The sequence below is a fragment of the Microcebus murinus genome, chromosome 7, assembly GCF_040939455.1.
Source record: "Microcebus murinus isolate Inina chromosome 7, M.murinus_Inina_mat1.0, whole genome shotgun sequence".
NCBI lineage: Eukaryota > Metazoa > Chordata > Mammalia > Primates > Cheirogaleidae > Microcebus > Microcebus murinus.
The window spans coordinates 85,636,152-85,659,201 of NC_134110.1; the positions used below are offsets into that span (position 1 = coordinate 85,636,152).

At 39.0% G+C, this 23,050-nt stretch overlaps 1 long non-coding RNA gene across 1 annotated transcript in view; it reads right to left on the minus strand.

Annotated features, from left to right (window-relative positions):
• Window positions 1-5,416: 5,416 nt before the first annotated feature.
• LOC105869733 (uncharacterized) overlaps window positions 5,417-23,050 on the minus strand; it is a 48,203-nt gene continuing 30,569 nt past the window's right edge. Inside the window, exon 3 of the long non-coding RNA XR_001153249.2 lies at window positions 5,417-5,684. This is a non-coding gene — a long non-coding RNA (uncharacterized LOC105869733). The remainder of the gene's footprint in view (window positions 5,685-23,050) is intronic.

The window sequence follows — 23,050 nt, forward strand, 5'->3', positions numbered from 1 at the left end:
GAATAGCGACAGAATTTTTTAAAAGAAAATTAAGATGGGAGAATTCAGTCAACACAAATTCAAGGCATTGTATAGCTTCAGTAATCCAGATAGTGTGGTGCTGGCAGAGAAAAAGACACATGAATCAATGGAATAGAATAGAGAGATCAGAAATGGATCCACACAAATGTGCTAACTGATTTGTTTTTTACTGTGATAAGATATATATAACATAAACTTGTTATTTTTACCATTTTAAGTGTGCCATTCAGTGGCAATAATTATATTCACAATGTTGTGCAACCATCACCACTATTTCCAAAATTTTTCCATCACTCCAAAGAGAAGCTCTGTAACCATTAAGCAATAATTCCTCATTCTCCTCTCTTCCCAGTTCCTGATAAGCTCTCATTTACTATTTGTCTCTAGAAATTTGTCTATTCTAGATATTTCATGTAAGTAGAATTATACCACATTCATCCTTTTGTTTATGGCTTATTGCACTTAGCACAATGTTTTCAAGGTTCATCCATGTTGCAGCATGTATCAGAATTTTATTTCTTTTTAATTGTTGAATAATACCCCATTATATGTGTATACCACATATTGTTTCTTCATCTGTTGATGGACACTACACTTGGGTTGTTTCCACTTTTTGGCTGGTATAAATAATGCTGCAATGAATATTTTCATGCAAGTATCTGTTGGAGTTCAAATATCTGTTTTCAAATATGTATATAAAGTTAAGGTTTTTTAAAAACCTGCTCAAATACATAAGAAAAGCAGCAAACAACCAAATAGAGAACCAGGGAAAAAGAAAAGCACGACACACTTATTTTCACAGAAGAATAAAAACTGAGTGGCAAAATAGGAAAGGAGTCTTAGCATTACCAATAATTGGAGAATGAAAAATAAGAAGATACACAGAGACACACACACATACACGATTTAACAAAAGAAGTCTAAAAATACCAAATGTTGGGACTCTTATATGATAGTGGAGTGCCAACTAGTAAAGTCACTTTGGAAAACATTTGGCATTATCTTGTAAAGTTTAACATATGCATACTCTGCAACTCAGTAATTCCACACCATCAGAATAAAAGCACAAAAAAGCAATGTTGGGATCATACATGTTCCAACATAAAGGCCAAACAAGAGAAAAATAAATTGCCACTGAATACGAAGAGATAAGAGAAGCAACACATTTTTAGGGCTGTGAGTGATATCTGCTATGAGTTAGAACATAAGAGCCATGATTAATTTAATAGTTGATGAGAAATTTCTTATAAAGTACATAAAGCAAGAATGTCCTCTGTGTCTACACATCAATAAAGAGGTTTGAGCTCAGGAGTTAGAGACCAGCCTGAGCAAGACCCTGTCTCTACTAAAAATAGAAAGAAATTAGCTAGACAACTAAAAATATATATAGAAAAAAAATCAGCTGGGCATAGTGGCGCATGCCTGTAGTCCCAGCTACTCGGGAAGCTGAGGCAGGAGGATTGCTTGAGCCCAGGAATTTGAGGTTGCTGTGAGCTAGGCTAATGCCATGGCACTCTAGCCAGGGCAACAGAGTGAGACTTTGTCTAAAAAAAAGAGGATGGATGGCAGAGAGCATGGCTTTGGGCTTTCGTTATTTATCTTTCCATGCTTCTATCTTTAAAAAAAAGACTTTGTGAACACCACTAGAAAGCAGGAGTCAACAGTCTTATTTCTAAATTTCCTCAGGTTGGATGACAGAAAGCCTGAACAGGATGATGGAAGGGAAAAGGATGGAAGGAAGGGGAGAAGTCCGGGCTGCCAAGTAATCCACCATCTCAGAAGCGTGGTGTGGGCAGAGCTGGGAGAACGGATCCGCCCCACGGCACACCCTCCTGCCTCACTACTGTGCACGGCCTCTCCTGGTCCCTGAAGCTCTGCTTGAAATTCTCGCTGTTACAGTCACCAATAAGGTGCTTTGTTTAAAAGCCTTCAGCTTTGGGAATAAATCAAATACAGGCAGTCGCTGACTTACACTGGTTTGAGTAATGATTCTTTGACTTTATGATGGATTTTTTTAGGGTATCAAATACACTTTGACTTATAATAGTTAGGACTTCTGATGGGTTTATTAGGACATTACCCCATTGTAAGTAGAGGAGCCTCTGTATCTTAGTACGGCATACAAGGCCCTTCGTGGTATAGTTTCTCTCTGTCTCTAGGCCCGTGTCTCATATTCCACACATGAAGAAACCTATGCTCCCCAAACACGGAAGTTTATTTAATAAAATCTCTCTCTTCCCCTCCCAACCCCTCTACCCTCCTACTTCCTCTCTCTTGTTCTCTTTACACAAACCACACAGACACACACACACACACACACACACACACACACACACACAAAATTTATACATGCTGTTCTTTCTACTTGGAAGACTCATTATCTCACCTACAAACAGACACACACTTCTGACCGACCACTTCTCCTTCCTTAATTCCCTTTATTTTTTGAGGGAATACCTCAAAAAACCTAAAAGCAGTGACACTATGGTAGCAATGAGCACACCTAGCATGAGGAGCTTGGTTTCTATATTCCTTACTCTAGTAAAAGGAACCAGGGCTACTTAGGAAAATGGCTGACTCCAAGGCTGGGGAAGGGAAAGCACAAGATGAGCCCAACACAGCTTATGCAAAAATAAATAAGAGCTCGAATGAAATATGATGAGGACATGCCAGTGGGCCAAAGGAGAAAGCTTGAAGGGACTCCTTATAGCCAAATCTGTGACAATTTGAGAATCTATATGAATAATGAAAATAATGGATTATTACTAACTTGAACAAAAAGGAATCAATGGGTTTATATTGATGTGTGTGTGTGTGTGAGAGAGAGAGAGAGGGAGAGGGGGAGGGAGGCAGGGAGAAAGCACTTTCTTAGGTGACAGAAAACTGTGTTTCATATGCTAATTAAAAAAATTTCTGTCTTCTCCACTCCACCTCTGTAGACTTTTACCCTTTTCTAGGTAAGCAATTTTAGAGCAATAGGCACCCTCTGGACAGGTACCTGATATTCAGTGTGTTTCAGTGTCTCCAGTAAAGAAAATCAAAGGTTTACCCTTGTCAACCTCAGTACATGTAGCACTCAACAGTTACAATGGTACCTTAAACTTCTGCAGGACTTCACAATTTTTCAAGGCTATCTTGATTGTCACAATGAATTTAAGAGCTACACAGGATGAGCGATGATTCCTATTTCAGAAACTGGGAACATTGAGGCTCACAGAAGCAAGAACATTGCAAAGATAGAATTACAGGTGAAGTTTTCTGACTTGTTTCAAGAAATATGTTCTATGCAGCTTTTATCCTTAGAGAAGGTCACTTACAAGAGTCAAGTAAATTCGATCCCTCTCTATCACACGGCAGCAAAGCAGAGTACGAGGCAACCTGGCCTCATGGATCTGAGCACATCTAAAATTTAAAGGCCATGATTAAGCTCCATTTCTGCACTAATATCCTCCGCGGCCAACTAATAACAAAGCAATACTAGTTCTCTCATCTGTTTTACAATTAAAAGGATAAAATGTGGAGCTTTTTAACTGTCATAATGTAGACAGTTAAAAAGAAATAAGGTTAAAGGTTAAATGAGCATCTAAGACCATAGATAGCATTCTTTTGCTTTTGATCTCACCAACACTTCTGGACTTTAAACTAGGATTTGCATGTGGCATTTTAAATCTTGAAGTCTGGGTTATTTGTAATATATGAAACACTGTGGTTTGAGCAGTGAAGTTTACATTTGCAATGAGATCTTTCTCTGAAAGGGTTGAGACTGAACTACCATTTAACTTTCCATGTTTGGAAAAGGAACTGAAATAAGCACTTAAATCCCTTCCCCCCATTTTTGTAATATGAGTCAAACTTCAGGAAAGCTCTCTCCTTTCCCCACACAAAGAAAATTTTTATGTTCCTATCTGGCGTGCAGCTATCTAATGACCAAAGAAAATCCCAAGATCATTTTTTTCCTGGAAAAGCCACTTGTTTTAATGGAACAGTCAGTATTTCCGGGAGAACACAGCAAAGTTAATTGGCAGCCTTATAGCAGATGGTTCCTGGAGTCTATTCATGCACCTGATATGGCTAAAATCGTTATTGAAAGGCCAACATGTGGTTTTTAAATTGCAGGGAACTAAATATTATGAGAACTCCATTTTTATAATTTGCAATGTCATTTAGTATTTCACAAACTGTTATTTCTCAGATTAATCCGTCAGTAAAGGTATCCCAGAGCAGAATCGGCAATATTCTTTATGATATTTGTTCTGGACATTCAGTTTCCCAGTGAATTTTCAATTGACTCTCAACTTGAAAAATTTACCAAATATGTGTTGCTCAACATCAGCATTCTAAAGTGGAATGCTTTGTGTTCACCCAAATACTTTCATATTTATTATTCATTCATTTGGCAAATACTGTACATCTCCAAAATATGAGTCATAATGTTAATGATCACAATAATCTATTGCCACTCAAATGGCATGAAACTATTTGGTTTCACTGAGCCTAGCCTTCAAATAATTTTTACTGGTTGATGCTTTCCTGCTATTCCTATAGAATCCCTCCAAATGAATGAAACAATGAATAACAAAATAACGTATATCAACATATAACAGTTTAATAACAGTTTTTGTAAATTAATTAAAAAAGTGAACATTTTTGTGGAATCTTTGATGGAGTCGAAGTTCAAATATATAAACTTTGCTTTGATAGAATCTCATATGATGTTAAGGCTTTTGTATTTTAAACTGATGGCCCCTAAACTTTGTAGGCTTTTGTTTCTTCATCTACAAAGCAGGGACTTGGCTCACTTGCTCCACACAGCTCCTTGCAGCTGCATGATTCTTTAAACACACCTTAATCCAGCAGCATACAGCTATGTATCACTTGCCATCTAGAAACTGTGCAAATGCAACAAATTCTCAAACATCAGTGCCCTACTCTACCACAGAACCTAATGATTTTACAAAAGCGTGGTTTAAAAAAAAAAATTAGCGGACAAGAAGGAAGCCAAACACTTAAGTGTCAAAAACAGCAATCTAGAGATTGTGCTGAGAATACCCACCAGAACACTTGAGCTGTGGCCTAAAGGAACAAGACGCTTAAAGGAGTAGAGGAAGCAGATGTGTGGGAGAGGGAAGTGCACACACTGGGAATAGGAAACAGGTTCTGTTCCCAGCACTGCCACCGACTAGCTGTGTGACTTCAGATAAGTCCTTGAACCTCTCTGGATCCTACTCTCCCCAGCTCTAAAGAAATTGATCAAGGTGATGCTTGAGATCCAATCAAACTCTGCAAAAACCTACAATTCTACGTGAGACATATGATTCAACATCTTGCTGCCAGAACATGGCAAGAAATGCTCAGATTCACCAGAAGGAGAATGTATCGTTATTTTACACAGACAGTCTTTAATAAGTCAGATAGTCTTTTCTACTACCTCTTCTGTCCCACCCAGTGTCCTGCTTTACTTGCTGAGTGTTTTGATCAAAACCACTTGTTCTCAGTAGTGTAAATGCTCCTGCTTATTTCCGGAGCCCTCCCAAGAGCCTCGCTGAAGCTCTTGGGTGACCCAGTTCTCCTGTTCCACTAAGTTATGTGGGAAACAAGATTCTCTTGATGCTTCCCGTTGCTGAAAAATGGAATGCATCCAGCCGGAGCTCCAAGTTATCAGTCTGGAAGATAAGCAGAAAAATAATTGAAATTCAGAACAGCTGCAGTCCCTGCTAGGTCCTTAAATTTCTAGTAATTAAGTATTAAAGGGAACTTAGCAAATGTGAGTCTTTCATTTGTTTGCAAAGGTCATGAAACAACTTAAAAAAAATGAGGGTTATGTTAGTTTATAGAACACATATATTTATGAAACAATTATTAGCAAGAAGATGTTTTACTTATCTTTAAGGTTAACTTTTATCCCTATGTAATATGAATTATATCCCTGAGTCAAAAAAAAGCACCAAAAATGGAATTCTTGATTTTCAAAAAGTTTAGCTTCCCTTTTGGCCAAATTATCCACACAGTGCAATTTATACCGTTCTGTGGATGGGCATTATTTTTGACTAAGCAGTCTTTAGATGTACTGTATTTTTTTGTTTATCTCATTCATTCATCCATTCATTCATTCATTCATTCAAAGAATGAATGCATTCTTTGCATTCTAGTCCAGAGTCCCAGCTCAGAGTATATTCACTGAATAGCCACAACAGTAGACAAAGAGGGTCAATGACAGCCTCCTTCTGCCTGCGAACTTATTAGTGACTTAAGATATTCTAACAATCATCCCCTTTCATCTTGCCTTTAAACACACTCCCCAGACATCCTTCTTTAAAGAATATTAGGAGTTTTTTGTTATCATATTTACTTTCCTATGTAAAATATGGAATAAGATATATATTCTTTTTTTTTTTTTTTTTTGAGACAGAGTCTCACTTTCTTGCCTAGGCTAGAGTGAGTGCCATGGCGTCAGCCTAGCTCACAGCAACCTCAATCTCCTGGGCTCAAGCAATCCTGCTGCCTCAGCCTCCCCAGTAGCTGGGACTACAGGCACGCGCCACCATGCCCGGCTGATTTTTATATTATATATATTAGTTGGCCAATTAATTTTCTTTCTATTTTTATGGTAGAGACGGGGTCTCGCTCAGGCTGGTTTTGAACTCCTGACCTTGAGCAATCCGCCTGCCTCGGCCTCCCAGAGTGCTAGGATTACAGGCGTGAGCCACCGCACCCGGCCAAGATATATATTCTTTCCTACTTCATTTCTTAGTTTGTTAAAATGGCTATAGGAAACAATTTGGAATGAATTATAGAGCAAATAAATATATGTAATGGGGTGGAGATGTAATAGTTGTAGAGCTAAAGAAGAATCAGAAAATTCAAAGCCTATGAAACACATATAAAGGAAGCATAGCAAATGCTCCAGAAATGCTTTCGGATGAGTGAAGACTGGTGCAAGCCAGGGCCAAGGTTTTCAGAGCCTTAAGAAGGACAATTACTTGACGTGGTGGCTAAGATTGTAATCAAAGCAGTTAGAATATGGAAAGCACAGGCAGCCGTCAGCAGTATTTTAAAATCATCCAGGAGAGAGCCGTGGATATTGCGGTGGGTGGGCGTGAGTGTGGAGGGCAGTGAACGTTTACTGGTCAGCACCATGCAGTGCGAGGGGCTGACTTCCCTGGGTCCTACCCTGCATTGGCCCTCACTGCAATCCTGCAAAGCAGCCACTATTACCATATATTTATCAATAAAAATATTTTGAAACTAAAGCTTATGCAATGAAGTAATTCTAAGTCTTAAAGGTAGCAGTGCCTGACTGAGTCAGTACTCACATGCAGGTCTACTGAGCCAATTCCAGAGCCAAGCGTTGCTAGACAGCCTCCTAGGGACATGCAGTCCCATCCTTTCAGCTGCGCCCTCTAAGTACTTTGTTCTTCCCACGCCTCTGATATTACTGGAAACTCATCACACAGTTAGTAATTCTTTCTTTCTCTGCCTTCACCTCTTCCAATAAGTGCTGCAAATTCCTCTGGGAACATCAGGTCTGATTGAATCATTGGTAAATGCTTTTAATAAAATATAGGTCTTTGGAATCTTGGAAATATTCATCTGTCTTCCCATTTGGCTTACCCTTTCCCTAATTTTTCCCTATGTTGCAGGTAAGTTTTTTTCCTGCAGTCTGCACTGCAGTGTCTAAAGAGAAGATGCAAGATTTAGGGTTTACTTCCTTTATTTTTCTTTTTCCCCCCAATAGACAAAATAAGCTTTTTTATAGAAATAAAAAAGGCATCTGATCTAAGGAATATAAATGTGTTTTGTGTGTGTGCATGCGATATGTGTAGATTAGCGTGTGGTGTGAATTTAAAATTTAATTTATTATAAATTATTTCAGACATACAAAATATATTAAGAATAATATGATAAATGCTCACACATTTACTCCTTATCTTAAAAAATAAAATCTTTGTAGTATAGTTGAGTTCCTCTAATGTTACATTCTTCAAAAAAACTGAATAGTTTGTAACGAATCAAATAGAAATTGTAGTACGTGCTTCTACTTTATTTTTAAATTAACTTTAAAAATTCCTTTTCATTGGTAACAAAAGAGTCTATCAGCTTCTGTGATCTAATTCTGTGTTTACTTGGATAGCCATCTGTCAGCTCACATTCAAAACACCAAAACCAGAAACTACCAACTTCCCCAGCAAGCTGCCTTACCCCACGAGCATCCCCATTCTGCAGGAGGCACTGCAGTTTTCCCAGGTCACCCAGGTTTGATATATTGGATCCCACCGTGTAAGAGTCTTTCCTTTGCAGTTCCCCCTAGGCCTACTCAGTCTCCAGTTCTCAAACTATGGCACAGGAACATGAGAAACCCCAAGAATCTTTCAGCATATTGTAAGTTCAAAACTATTTTTATGAGAATACTAAGGTGTGATTTGCCTTTTTCTTTCTTTTTTTTTCTATATATATATTAGTTGGCCAATTAATTTCTTTCTATTTATAGTAGGCTGGTTTCAAACTCCTGACCTCAAGCAATCCTCCCACCTCAGCCTCCCAGAGTGCTAGGATTACAGGTGTGAGCCACCACGCCCGGCCTGATTTGCCTTTTTCTCTCTTTCTCTCACAAGTGTAGAGTAGAATTTTCCAGAGCCCACGTTCTGTGTGACATCACAAGAGACTGGGTGTATGACAGTCAGATGTGTGACAATCCAGCTGGCTTCTATTAAGCTGGACATTAAAGAAATCAGCAAAACTATAAAAGTGTCATTTTTCTCACGATATGTATTTTAAAACATAGTCATTTTTCATGAAAATTACTTGTATCTTTATGTGCAATAGTTTTATTGCTATTTTTATTATTTTATTTTATTTTATTTTATTTTATTTTATTTTATTTTTGAGACAGAGTCTCACTCTGTTGCCCAGGCTAGAGTGAGTGCCGTGGCGTCAGCCTAGCTCACAGCAACCTCAAACTGCTGGGCTCAAGCAATCCTTCTGCCTCAGCCTCCCGAGTAGCTGGGACTACAGGCATGCGCCACTATGTCCGGCTGATTTTTTCTATATATACTAGTTGGCCAATTAATTTCTTTCTATTTATAGTAGAGACGGGGTCTTGCTCTTGCTCAGGCTGGTTTTGAACTCCTGACCTCGAGCAATCCGCCCGCCTCGGCCTCCCAGAGTGCTAGGATTACAGGTGTGAGCCACCACGCCTGGCCTTATTGCTATTTTTAAATGATTTAATACAATTTTTAAAATTTCTCAGCTTTAATTTCAAAAACAATACACATTGACAGATAAAATCCACATAAACAAAACACTCTGGGGTCCTCAGTTGCTTTTAAGAGTGTCCATGGGCCCAACACCCAAACTTTGAGAACTGCTGTGCTGTGTCTTCACTGCTTTTACCTGGACTTCTCAACACCTTCCCAGTAACTCCTCAGGCTCCAGTGCCTCCCTCTTCTGTCCATCTACACATGACTGCTGAGTTCACCTTCTTAGAAAAAGGTTTTCCATAATAGTATTTCCCTGCTCAGAATCCATCAATATAGGAATCTTTATTTCCTCTAACATTTTTTAGCCTTATCAATTCTTCAATTTTATCAACTCCAACTTCCCTGCAAAACCATTCACTTTAGGCAGGCAAGTTGTACTGACCCCAGAACACAGTTTCATTCTCACCTCCCAATCTTTGCCTAGCTTGTTCGGTATTCTCTCCCCACCCTAGAGAGAGAGAGAGCACCTCTCTGTGCCCAGCCTGAGGCAGCACCTGGAAGTACTCAGTTAAGAGCATGTGCTCTGGAGTGTAGCTTGAATTCCAGTTGCCTTCTATTAGCTATTTGATGTAGGCAATTAACTTTCTCGAATTGTAAAATAGAACATACAATAGTACCTTAATGGCTGTCATAAAGACTATATGAAGTTATGTTTAATAAATATGTTTTCAGTAAGTGTTAAGCGATGATAATACATCCTGCCTAAGATTCCAGTTTGTCCATGTCCATGTAAGTTTGTCAGTCTCCATCCTACACTGTTCTTTGTTCTGCTCCGCTTACTGGCCTGGAAGGTTTCGGTGCACACATCTTGACTTCCTAGTGAGATCAGAAGTGGCCAAATGAACTAACTCTATTATATATGTGCATATCTGTTTCCTTACACTTTCCAGTGCTGTTACACCTGATTCAATAAATTCAATATGTGTGTCATTGTCCCTCTGCTTTCCATAAAATGATGCACATAAACCAATTCTCAGCTGACAGGGAGCAAATAAATGCATTTGATTTATCACCTTTCATTCATCCTGCCCTTCTCAGAACAGCTAGGAAAAGTCTTCCTCTAGGATAATAAATCCATTCATCTGAAAAAGGAAACTCAAACAGGAAACATTTTATATAGAGAAGCAGATCTGATGATAGAATCATCCAAACTACACAAAAATGAGGCCAAAGGCTGGTTGATCCTGGCTGCAAATCAATCCTACTGTGAAATGACTTTCAGCCGTCCCCAACTTCTCAGAAGTGTGCCGGGAATTTACAGGCTTGAAATCTTCAGTTAGGGCTCCCTTAGTGACGGGGTAGATGTGAACTGCTACAGAAAAGCTGTCGGAAAATCCTCCATCTTGGAGTCCACACTTGCCCTGACTTGCTCCTGAGGCCATGATGGCTGCTTCGTGATTGGAAGTTGGTCCTTTGGCCTCTGGTTGGTCCTTCTGGTCTGCTAAATGGCCCAGGCTTGTTGAGGGATCAAATTTAGATAAAAATGTCTGTATGTACCTTTAGTAAGATTGATGTGTAATGCTGAAATCAACCTAACATGAAAAATATTTCAGAGATTAAGATTCCGAAAGATTTGTGTATATTAGTCCTGAGATACTCCTTTAAAAAAATTTTTTTTAATGACCTAAAAATACAAAAGTATTTATCTGAAAGGCATCATTCTTGAAGGTAAGCACTTACTATGTCTCAAGGGCATTATAATGCTGTAGATAGCAGGCATTAGATCTTTTGTAATATATAGTATATTGACCGTTAGGAAAAATAGAATTCTCCTAAAAGTTCTTAGAGATCTTTGCAAAGGCCACTATCTAAAGAAGAAATAAAGTCCATATTCAAGCAACACTTTGATATAACATTTTGGATCCATATCGATCTTTTTCTTCTTACTTTAGAGAGGGAACAGAGTGGCCAAGAGCACAAGCTCTAGATAGAGCCAGGCTGCCTGAATTCAAATCCTGCTTCTGCCGCTTGGGAGCCACGTAACTTCTCTGGGCTTCAGTTATCTATCTCACTGGTAAGACGGGTGCTATAATATCATTTACTTCATAGATTTGTCATGACAATTACAGGATGATTCTTATTTGCATCATGTCTATGGGCCAAAATAATCTGATTTTTGATGCAATGAGTTTATGTGTAAAGGGTGTCAGTATCTTTGGGTAACTAAAGGAATGCAGAGAATATCATCACTCAGTGATGTCAATTATGTGAGAAAGCAGCTTTGTCCTGAAGCTCTAGAGGCAGAGTTGAGAGACACAGTGTTTTCAATCAAGTCCTGTTGTTTAGATACAGCATACTGCAATGCTTCTCAAACGATCTGTGAAGAATCAGTTTTATGTTTTATTTCAAATTGGTTGTGAGTCAGTATTTTTGTCTACTACAATAACAATGTTGTGGCAATGTCAAATTGCTATACAAGTTTCTGACTGCTTATTCCCACTGTCTACGCTGATCTCAACGTGGATCAACAACAAAACCTCACAAGCAGCACCCTTACAGCCCACACTTTGAGTATCTAAACTCTTCCTAGGTTTGGGGGATTTCCAATCTTACAAGGCAGAGCTTACCTCTTATTCTAGAAGTTCAAAAGGTTAGCTATTTGCATTTCCAAGGCTTCTTTTCACCTGAAATATGGCACACGAACCCAGGTAATGTCAGTTAAATGCAAAGGCCTCAGACTTGGAATCATAAGCCATGAACTGAGGTGGGGTGTATACAGAATTCATTTTGCACATACATCCAGTTCCCAAACTGGCAGTGGTGGAAAAAGTTCCAGCAGCTGTCACCCATGTCTAAGATTGGGGATTGTATCAGCTATCTAGTGCTGTGCAATAAACTTTATGGTTTAAGATAACAATAAACATTCCTTTGTCTGTCCCAGTTTCTGTGGGTTAAGAATTTAGAGCAACACGGTTGAGCATCTGTGGCTCTGAGTCCCTCGAAAGTTTGCAGTCGATATATCAGCTGGGGCTATCATCGTCTGAAGCTGTGACTGGAGAGGAAGAGCCGGCTTCCAAGTTGGCTCCCTCACAAGGCAAGTTGGTGCTGGCTTTAGCAGGAGACCACAGCTTCTCTCCACATGGCTCCTTGCATGACCTCAAAGCATGGTATCTGGCTTCCCCCACAGTGTGCAATCTAACAGACCAAGCAGATGCGTCAATGTCCTTTATAACCTGGCCTCATAAGCCACATACTATCATCTCCATCAAATTCTACTGGTGACTCAGAGCAGCTACAATTTGGTGTGAAAGAAGATAGCACAGGAGCACAAACACCAGGATGCAAGGTTCCCTGGGGCCACCTTGGAGGCTGCCTACCAGGGCAGGCTGTGGAATCTGTACCCCAGGACAGTGGCAATCGGTTCAAAATATGTTTTAAGGCATCTTGAATGACTGAGATGTCACCAAGCCTGGTTCTCTGGCCTCCCAAGAGATTCAGTCAGTTACCAAATAACCTTTTATCAAATTTCTTTTCTGCCAAATTAACCATAATTGGTTTCAGTTGCTTGAAAATAAAAACTCTATCTGATATATTTTGGGTAAAAGACTTACTAACATGTTTTCACCTAACTTTCTTGGAAAGAAATCGAGTATGTTTTGGTAGGATGGAAAGTTTTGTTATGAAAGATTAGAATATATACTCTATTTCCAAGTGTTTACAGCCTTGTCTCATGGTGATTCATCTTTCACTGAACTTACAGTCCAGCTTTTAGGTAGAATTGTTAGTACTGTTATGAACATATGTTTTCACAAGTTAATATTTAGGCCACAAAAACATTTCACTGAAAATAACTATATTAACAAAATTGATCTTTCAATATATACCACAGAGTGTTTTCCAGATAACCTTTTCAATTTAAGGAAATCTCTAATGACAAATGAGATCGGGGGAAGAATTAATAGTTTAGTATAAGCAAGCATAAAAAGAAAGCAAGTAGAGCCAGTTTGTAAACAATTTGACATTATCTACCATAACTGAACATACACATCCTCTATGACACACAAATTCTACTGTATGGTTTATACCACAAAGAAATGCATGTATATGTTCACCAAAAGGTGGGTACAATCACATCCCTGCTAGCATGATTCATTATCTAGATATAAGAGTGCATACTGCATAACTCCATTTATATAAGGTACAAAAAAAAAATAGGCAAAAGAAGTTTATGGTGTTAGAAGCTAGGGCAGTGGTTATCCCTAAGGGGTAGGAAATAGTATTGAGTAGCAGAGAACAAGAGAAGGGCTTCCAGGACAATGTTCTGGTAATGGTATAGTTCCTGATGTGAGTACTGGCTACTGGCTGCATCGGTTTGTAACAAATCATCAAGCTGTGCACTTACAAGAAGCATACATTCTTATACATATGTTTCACTGAAAGGTTTACTTAAAAATCACAGTGAATATATTACTATGTCAATTATCATTTTATGTTCCACGGTTTTATAAAAACAGGAAAACTAAGACAGGTTATTTTCTTAAACTACAATTTTTTTTAATTTATAAAAATTTCATTTAGCAAGATAAATGAGTATATTGCTTTCATTGTTGCAGCAACTGAATGTATTTATTGAAAAATTTCTTTGCATTTTAGAAGATTCCACCTGGGGTAAAGAAAGGAAGAAAGGAATGGAAAACTCTTTACCTTTTTCTAAAATGGAGAAGTTGATTTTTCTGTGTTATATTAATAGTTTAGAATCCATTGCTTTTTAAACTTGGCAAAGAAATAGTCCAAGAGGAATTTGCTGGGACAACCTAAGTAAGTGATGATGGAGTTGGAGTGAATGTTTGGACTTCAAGTGCTATATATAACCATAACCAATGTGTTTAAACCAACTCCAGCAGCACTAAGCGACACCTGTGATGTGTGTCCCTTTGGATGAAAGTTGTGGCTAGCTTGTTTACTTGATTGAATTTCCTGACCTTTATTTTAACGTGAGCCTTGAAGGGAAAAAATGTTCTTTGCAAAAACATTTTATCTGGAATCCTGGAAAAAATTCTAAAGGACAGTTCAACTATTTCATGACACCATGAACTAGCTGTTAGCACTAAAATGTAGCACGAAACATGCCTTCCCCCAAATCTGTGAACAAACCGAGATACATTAGCCTATCACAAATCGTTTGTGACAAAAAAGATCTTTGAGAATTCAGATCACCAAAACATTAACTGAGTATTATTAACGACAAGACCACATAACAGAGCCGTGCTACAATCACACTCTGAGAGCTATGCTAACTAAAAATGGTGCCATTTAAGGTTATCACACCAATCGCCTGCCTTCTGGGTTTTACGCTGGTTTGATGTCAGGGTATGTTGATCCAGGATCTTTCTTAGATGGGTGATGAGGAAAACCTCAGTAGCACATCTCGGGCTGGCCTATGGGAAATGGATTCCAGGAAGTGCCTCACTCCTGCTCACTTACCCTGCAGTCATTTTATATTAAATGATATAAAAGTTTAAGATCCCGTTTCTGGGCTGGGTGCGGTGGCTCACGCCTGTAATCCTAGCTCTCTGGGAGGCCGAGGCGGGCAGATTGCTCGAGGTCAGGAGTTCGAAACCAGCCTGAGCAAGAGCGAGACCCCGTCTCTACTATAAATAGAAAGAAATTAATTGGCCAACTCATATATATATATATATAAAATTAGCTGGGCATGGTGGCACATGCCTGTAGTCCCAGCTACTTGGGAGGCTGAGGCAGGAGGATTGCTTGAGCCCAGGAGTTTGAGGTTGCTGTGAGCTAGGCTGATGCCACGGCACTCACTCTAGCCCAGGCAACACAGTGAGACTCTGTCTCAAAAAAAAAAAAAAGAAAGAAAGAAAAAAAAGATCCCGTTTCTGAATAGTATGTTCTCATTTAAACAGCATCGTTGTTTTAGATCCATTCCCCGATCCACTAAAATGTTCTCTGCAATAGCATTTTTCTTTAAAATCCTGGGAAGAATTCAAGAGGTCCATTTGGTCATTTACTAGGTTACTTGTGGATAACCTAGTTGTACTTGATATTGTACTTCTAGCACAATATCAACCTTACTCCATTGTTTTACTTTTTTCTGTCCCTGGCATCCTGTCAATTTCCCAGCACATAGTAGGTACTCAATAAATGTTTAATGAGTGAATGAACCAATGAATAATATGTGACTCTGAGCAGTAAGAAGAGTCATAAAATCCCTGATGGAGTCATAAACTGATAAACTGAATAATGTGGATCTAGGGAAAACAAACTCATTTCTCAGATGAGAGTTACTCCAAGGTATCAACTGGACTCTACAAAGTCAGGGATTAAGGGAGAAGAGAGTTCTATCACTGGCAATCGCCTGTGGACAGGCCCAAGAACATCCAGCTTCAACAGTTCAGATCATCCTCTGGGCCAAGCTGATCCCAGTTTCCAAGTCTTCAGTATCACCCATTCAAAACTTTCTCTGTACAGACAGCTAGAGCAGTCCCAAAGGCTCCAGTGCCTCCTGGCTGGCTCCATTTACCACTTTGAAGATTTGAGGCTTGGGAAAAATCTTCAATCACTCATTCTTAATTAACATATAGTTCCTAAATGTCTATTATGTGATAAACATCAAATTTGTTATATAAATTCATTATGTGCATTCCTTTATTTACAAAAAATGTCTATCATGCAAGGCTATTGTAAAGTTAAAGAAATACAGTACATAAATCCCCTAACATTTTTCTCTGTACACAGTAGGAGTTCAAAAAGTGATAGCTATTAATATTGATTATAACAAAATGCAATTTAATCCTAGTCAAAATCAAAACATGATTTGGAAAACATTACAGTAGCTAAAAGTCAAATACTGAAATTTATTTTATTATTTGTAGTTAGAATATTTTCTGATTGTCTTTGAATAGTTGCTATTTCTATTAGTTTGTAATCAAAAATGGGCTTTTCCTGCAGGAAGCTAAGAAATTTGTATTTGACCCAATACAATGAAAAATACAATTACCTACTTCCAAATTATAAAACTCTAGCAATGATTATATTGTAATGACTCATTGGATTCATAGTTGTTAAATGCTGATTTCCTCTTAAAAGGGCCACCATTGTTCCCCATGCTAAATTAGTTTCATCTTCTATAATGCACTTTAATGGCTACAAGATCAGCAGTGTTTTCCAAAGTCTATGGCAATCAATACATGTAAATACTTAAAATTAGACATAGGCCTTCTCAATCCAAAAGTAACTTCCCCCTTAAATGAAAATATTAACACTTTATCACTGAAGTCTAAGATTTTACTTTTTATTCTTGCCCAATACTTCAATATAGAGTGAATTTAGGGCTGGGCACGGTGGCTCACATCTGTAAACCCAGTACATTGGGAGGCCAAAGTGGGAGAACTGCTCGAGGACAGGAGTTCAAAACCAGCCTGAGAAACAGAGCAAGGCCCTATCTCTACAATATATAAATGAACAAATAAATAAATAAAGTGAATTTAGTCATTTATACCTTAGTATCAATAAACGTAAAATATCTTTTCCTAACCCAATTTTGAGGGGTAGGGGTTGAAAGAAATGGTGCTGAAAGGGAACATAAGAGCATTGGAGCCATCATGCCTACGTGTCTACATAGTTTTTTTGAAATTTCTAGCCCTTAAATGAATGATAACCAAATTGTGCATCATAATTAAATCATTAAATCATGAGACCATTTTGCCAAAAGTGGTTCTGTGACATTGAGCCAGTCATTAAAACTCTCTGGACTTTAATATCCTTATCTACAAAATGAGAATTGCATTAGACAATCCTTTGATAATCTATGATTTATGGATTAATGGCCTATATTAGTGGTTCTCAGACTTTTCCATATGTAAATATGGCTTTTGTGTGCGGATTCTTTGACTGCTCACAGTAACTCCACTTGCCATTTGAACAGATAGATATTGCCAGCACTCACCCATATTCCTGGACCTCACTACTCAGTTGACTTCCTGTGGCCAAGGTCTGCCTCTCTGTGCCCAAGGACTGTTGCCAGAACCATTCAAGTGTAAGTGCCAGGGAATTAACTCTACCTGGGAGCAGTCTTCAACCAATAATGACCGAGTGGGTGTGTAAGTCTGCAAACTTCCTCGCCTCTTCAGAGGAATTATTCTGAGAAGTATGCACCATTTCCCAGAGTTTCCCCATGGAATTAATTCAGTTGTCTACAGTGGTAGCTGCCTTAATAACTCACCCTTTACTGACCGACTCCCTTCCCTGTATTACTTTTCCCAAGGTTCCAATACATACTTCAACTTCAAAAGAAACATTGGAAAATCTAATTCTTAAGAGTTATCTCACAACACAAACATACCTTTCCTATCAGGCCCTACATTAAGTAAGATTTAAGAAACATTGCATTGGGCTATCCCTACATGCAGAAATAAAGCTCATGTGCCTTTAAAAACAAAGTAAACAGAACAAAAGCAGATAGCTAAATCTCAGTTCCTCAAATGAACCAAACATCCCTAGTGTAAATAGAAATCCAGAGATGGAAAGTTCTGTGTTCTCACATTTTTCTTTCAAAACTGCCCCTTCCCCCAATTCCCCTAAACAAATGCTCTTGCAACTAATATCTGGCATTGTTTTTAAAATCTACAATCTCCTACTTGCATAATCATATGTACAACTTGATTTTTGCATTACTGTGTGTTTTTCAGATTGAGTGCATAATTAGAAAAATGCTTACCATCATTTTCCTTACAAATATAGCATTAAGGAGCTGATAAGGACTTGTTAAATAGAAATAAGTATATCTTGAAACTGCACATTAGCTTATAAACTCATAGAACAGAAGAGCAATATAAAATTAACTACCAACTTTTCCTCCCCTCAAAAACATAGCTCTGGTATTTTTTTAACCAATGTTTTCTCTGGACAGTTCTGGGCCCAATCAGAGGCAACACGAACAATGTCAACGTGGTCAAGACACCTGGCAGACACAAGCCAAGAAGCCAGAAAAGTAGTTAAATTGAGTACCTGGGAATCCAGATCTTTACCTTCTTCCTGGTCATCCCTGATTCTAAAACCAACCCCGTCTGAGTCAAATAGTCCTGTAAGAAGCCAAAGTAGAGTCTATGGTGGGGTGAGAGCCACTAACCTTTAGTGAAACTATTCTACCACGTACCCACGTACTCTGCACAGCACACAGTCTCCCCGCTCAGCCTTGCTCCTGTCCTGCTTTGGGGAACGAATCAGTCACATTCAGTGAGTCTCTTACTCAGGGTATCACTGACAGGTCAAAATCCTTAGCTAATATAATAGTTTACAGTTTTCTAGATAAAGAAGACAATGTTAGCACTTCCCTTCCCTTCTAAACCTAGTTGGAACTGGAACATTGTTTCTGGCAAGGCTATTGTGTGTGGGTTTATCAGAGATTTTTTTTTTTTCCAGGCATGTTTCCTAATCCAAAAAAAAGTTAGTATCAACTCTAAACCAGGAAGTACCTAAACAAAAAGATATCTATGAAATAGTAATGGAGACTCTACCTTGAAAAGGCAATATAGCTAAGAAGCTGTTTCCTCTTTTTCATTTTAGAGTATGTTTAGAGAACTCTTTAAAAACATACCAAAGCACAGAACGATTCAGCCATTTGGCACATGTCACTACTCCAAGAGCTCACAGAGGTGGCCTCTGATAAGCCTTTGCCAGTTTTCTTAAGTATCGAACCAGTTAACAATATGAGTTCACCCTCAGAATTCTCAGGAAGCATAACTAATACCATTCCTGCTAAGCGCTGCACTGACATAAAAGCCATGCACAAGGGTACTTGGAAGCTTCAGAAAGTCACTTCATGGATATGAAAAAATATTGTGTTTGAACTGTGAAGAGTTCTAAAGATTTGTTTGGCTATAGAGGGAAAAAGACCAGAAATAATAAAGCTTAAGAAGACACTTTCAGCAAATTTTAACTTTCAAACTTGAATTCTCATTCGGCTCCTTAATTATTTTCCTTCACAATACCTCACATAAAGCTCTTGCCAAATATGATGCAGGAAAAAAACATTACAATTAATGTGAATGGAAAAATCTTTGCCTATTTCCAAGATCTCCATTTGAAGAACACCTGTTTTATTTTGTTTTCATCACACTCCGCTAAATGTAAAATTTGATGGATACTATCCCTTCCTCATGGTTCAAATCATCCAACTTTATCCCCAGCACTTCTGCTTGAAAATAGAACCACAAAGCTCATCAGATTAGATGCATTTCAGTATGTTTCTTATCCTTTCTGGATATGGGAGGGTGGGGATAGACATTTCACAAGAAAAGTTTCCCTAGGGTAATTAAATGTTGGGCTTTGACTCTAAAATAAACCAAGAATAACAGAGATGCGTTGGTTTTGAAATTAATAATGTTATCTTATTTAAAATGTTCCAGAGATATTAACTGAGAGGAAACAGTAATAAATAAAACAATTTTTCTTGGAATCCCTGCTCTAGCCTTCCCATAAACTCTCTCCCTCTCATCCTTAGGAAATTTGGTCTCTCTGTTCTTCTCTATGCCAAGTATCTCCCACTGACCTTAAAGGATCTGCTAGCTTCAGTAGTACCAGGATGACAGACTACACCCAAACTCCAGGAATGGAAATGACATTGTAATGCATGAATCACAAAAACTTATCAAAATATTGGAAAAATAACTTGGAAAAAATTTTTGCAATGAGTCAGAAACTTCATTTTTGGATATTGCCCCATTACATTTGGAGCTCATCATGCAAGCAATATCTCATTCATTCCTCTAGGTGGTTTCCTGAGATACTGTTAAGAGGCATAGGCTCCCTGGCTTTCCCTAGCCCACCCAGAAATAGGACAAGTTTTAACCTAGAGAAAGTTCACACACACACACACACTATATATATATACACACACACACATATCTCATATAATAAAGAATGTGTCAATAGCAGGTATCAAAATAATTTTACTGTGCCCTCAACAAATAGGAGTTTATTTCTCTGCTATAACAGAATACAAGAGGTATGCAGATGCTAGTGTTAGTTTAGCAGCTCCGAAATGTCAGGGACAGTGACTCAGAAGTTCTGTTGGCCTTTCACTCTTTTATAAGACAGTTGCCCCCAGCTTCTGGCAACACATCCCCATTCAAGGCAGAAAGAAGAGAAAAAGGGGGAAGGAGCAAAAAATACCCACACAAGTCCTTTTTATTAGAAAAGCAAAAGCTTTTCCACAATTCCACCCCACAACCCCTCAGCAGTCTTGTGCTTACACCTCTTGTCTGCCCCAAGCAGCAAGGGAGACTAAGAAAGTGGCATTTAGCTCTCCTAGATACCTTAGCAGAAGCAGACAACTGGGAATGGGTGTTGGGTCAGTCAACTCATGGTCTGCCCACATGTGAACTTCAGTTTGCAATACCCTTTCTCCTTGGCCGTGCTTGTTGGGACTTATTCCATTCCTCTTCCCCACTAGGCAGGCGAGACCCTGGAAGACACTAGTTCCTGCGCCCAACTTCCCAGTTTTTTAGAACCCCACTCCATGCACTGAATCTTAAGAGTGACCAAGAATTTCTGCTATTCCTCTCTCCCTAAGCATTTGACTCCATGCCCTTGGTTGATGTCTTTCCATCTCCTAAGAAAGATACAGTCTCCTAAGCAGCTAAAACTCATCTGATCTTTTCTTAACCCAAGACACACATGCCATTAAGCTTCCTCAGAGGACACGAATTCCATTAGCTGTTTTAATTATAGCCAGCTTTTTCCTCTGCTCCTCTCCTTTTCCCATCTTGCTTTGCCAGAGTGTCTGTGCCCATTGGTACCCCTATAGCATAGAGGGTGAAAGACTTGGCAACTGGTTCCACATAGTCTATTAATATATGCAAAATATTATCAAATGTATGGATGTGGAAGAAAGGCAGAGACAAAAAGCTAGCTTGTCTCCATGAGAGGCTACAAAGTTTATTAAGTGGAATTGCTCAGGGAAGCCACTAGCTGATCGGTTTGCCTTTAGGTTATTTTATCAACTTTTTAGGACTCAGGCATAGCCACCAGCTGTTCTGGATGCCTTCCAAGTAGATTTAAGAATCCCTCCCTCCAGTTGTTTAGGAATGTTTTCAACTTGTTATCAAACATCTAAGAATTTTTTTTTTTTTTTACTTAATGTAGCAGTTAAAATAGCCACAAAACTATCAGAAGTCTTATAGCTACGGCAAGGGGGAAAACAGCACCAACAAAGCAGTTTGGTCAATAACAAAAATTAACACTAGGTTTTCCTGAACTTAGGAATAGGTAACATCACTGTTTCACGTTCAAGGTTAACTTTAAAGTGACTGAAGATAGGGTGTTAGCTCAGGACTGATGATGTATTGGCTGAGCTATCTGTCAAAGCAAGGATGTGGACAGGACAACTTCTGCTTCTTCACATGCATAGTGAATGATGGACAGGTCTAACCGGAACATGACTGCAGAGGCTATGACCTGAACAGCAGAGGCAAAATAAATTCAATCGTCTCCGCTATTTTTGATTTCCTTAACTTCTTCACATAAATAAGTAAATAGTTTATTGAGGAGTTGGACTCAATGGTGGTAAAAATTATGAAAATAGCTTTATTTTTTAAAACATCACCCTCATCCAACGCACTCTGTAAAATCATTCTTCGCTTCCCTGGGTGAAGTCTGCCAGACCAGTATCTCTACATTTTAAAGAATAGAAAGGAGAGGGATCTTAGGAAAAGGACAAAGTCCTGTGTGGCCACAGCAATGTGGTGCTGGGGCTCTGGGTGGTGAATGTCCACATGTGGGTGCTTTCTCCTGGGTGATTCCGGGTGATTCCTTCGAGGGTTTCAGAGATCCCATCCCCAGGGACCTCCTGCCTGCTGTTTCCAGTTAATGATAAATCCACTTCGATAAGACCTGGTCATCTCAAAAGCAGGTCATTCTGGGATTCCCTTTCTTGTACACACACCTGGATTTGTTACTTTAGTGGTATTAGAAAGAGCCACCTGTGCGACAGTGTTTCCCCCGCCCAGCCTTCAGTGCAGGTAAAGCCCGGCCATGAGATCTTTCTACGAGCTCCTCCTCCTGGCTGCTCTGCGGCACTTGGCGGGGTTTTCCTGGGAGGGATGACAAGGGAAGTCTCTAGTGGCACTCCAGTGCTGTCTTCCTCCCAACTTTGTCATCCAAACATAGGGACTGGCTCAGGATAGGATGCCGGGAGGGACAGGTGAATTGTGACTCACATCCCAGCACCTGTAGTTTCCTTTGCCTGCCTCCCCCCGCCCCCCATTCAGCCTGGCTGAGCAAGTCGCTAGCAGCCTGGCCATTCCTGACCTGGGTGGATCCACTGAGACACTGTCAGATACCTGTCGGACTTTTGTGAAATAATGCATGAGAGAACTTTGCAAACGCCGGGTATGTGCGTGGCACAGTGTTGGATGAATGAGTGATAAATTCTTGTCATTAATGGAATATTAATCTGCATTAGACCTAACAGTAACTTTAAAATTTGCTGGGTTGTTTTTTATTTCAATCTCTAGATTCACATTTAAATGAAGCTATTTCTTTAAAATAAGAATATGCAAATAATTGCATTAAAACTTTAATTTTTAAGAACTTTCATTTTTAACAACTGATGGAAATTTTTAAGTCAACTGATGGAAAATACTCTACATGGAGAGTTCCCATTTGAGTGATCAGCTGTTTGTTTACTTGGTTTTTTAAAGAAGGGAACACAACCTGGGAGTTAAATGGCCAAAGGCGCTATAGGTTGCATTTAACCTGCGAATACAGACGGAACTTAATGGCGCGAAAACCTCTCTGACCAGTTCTAAATA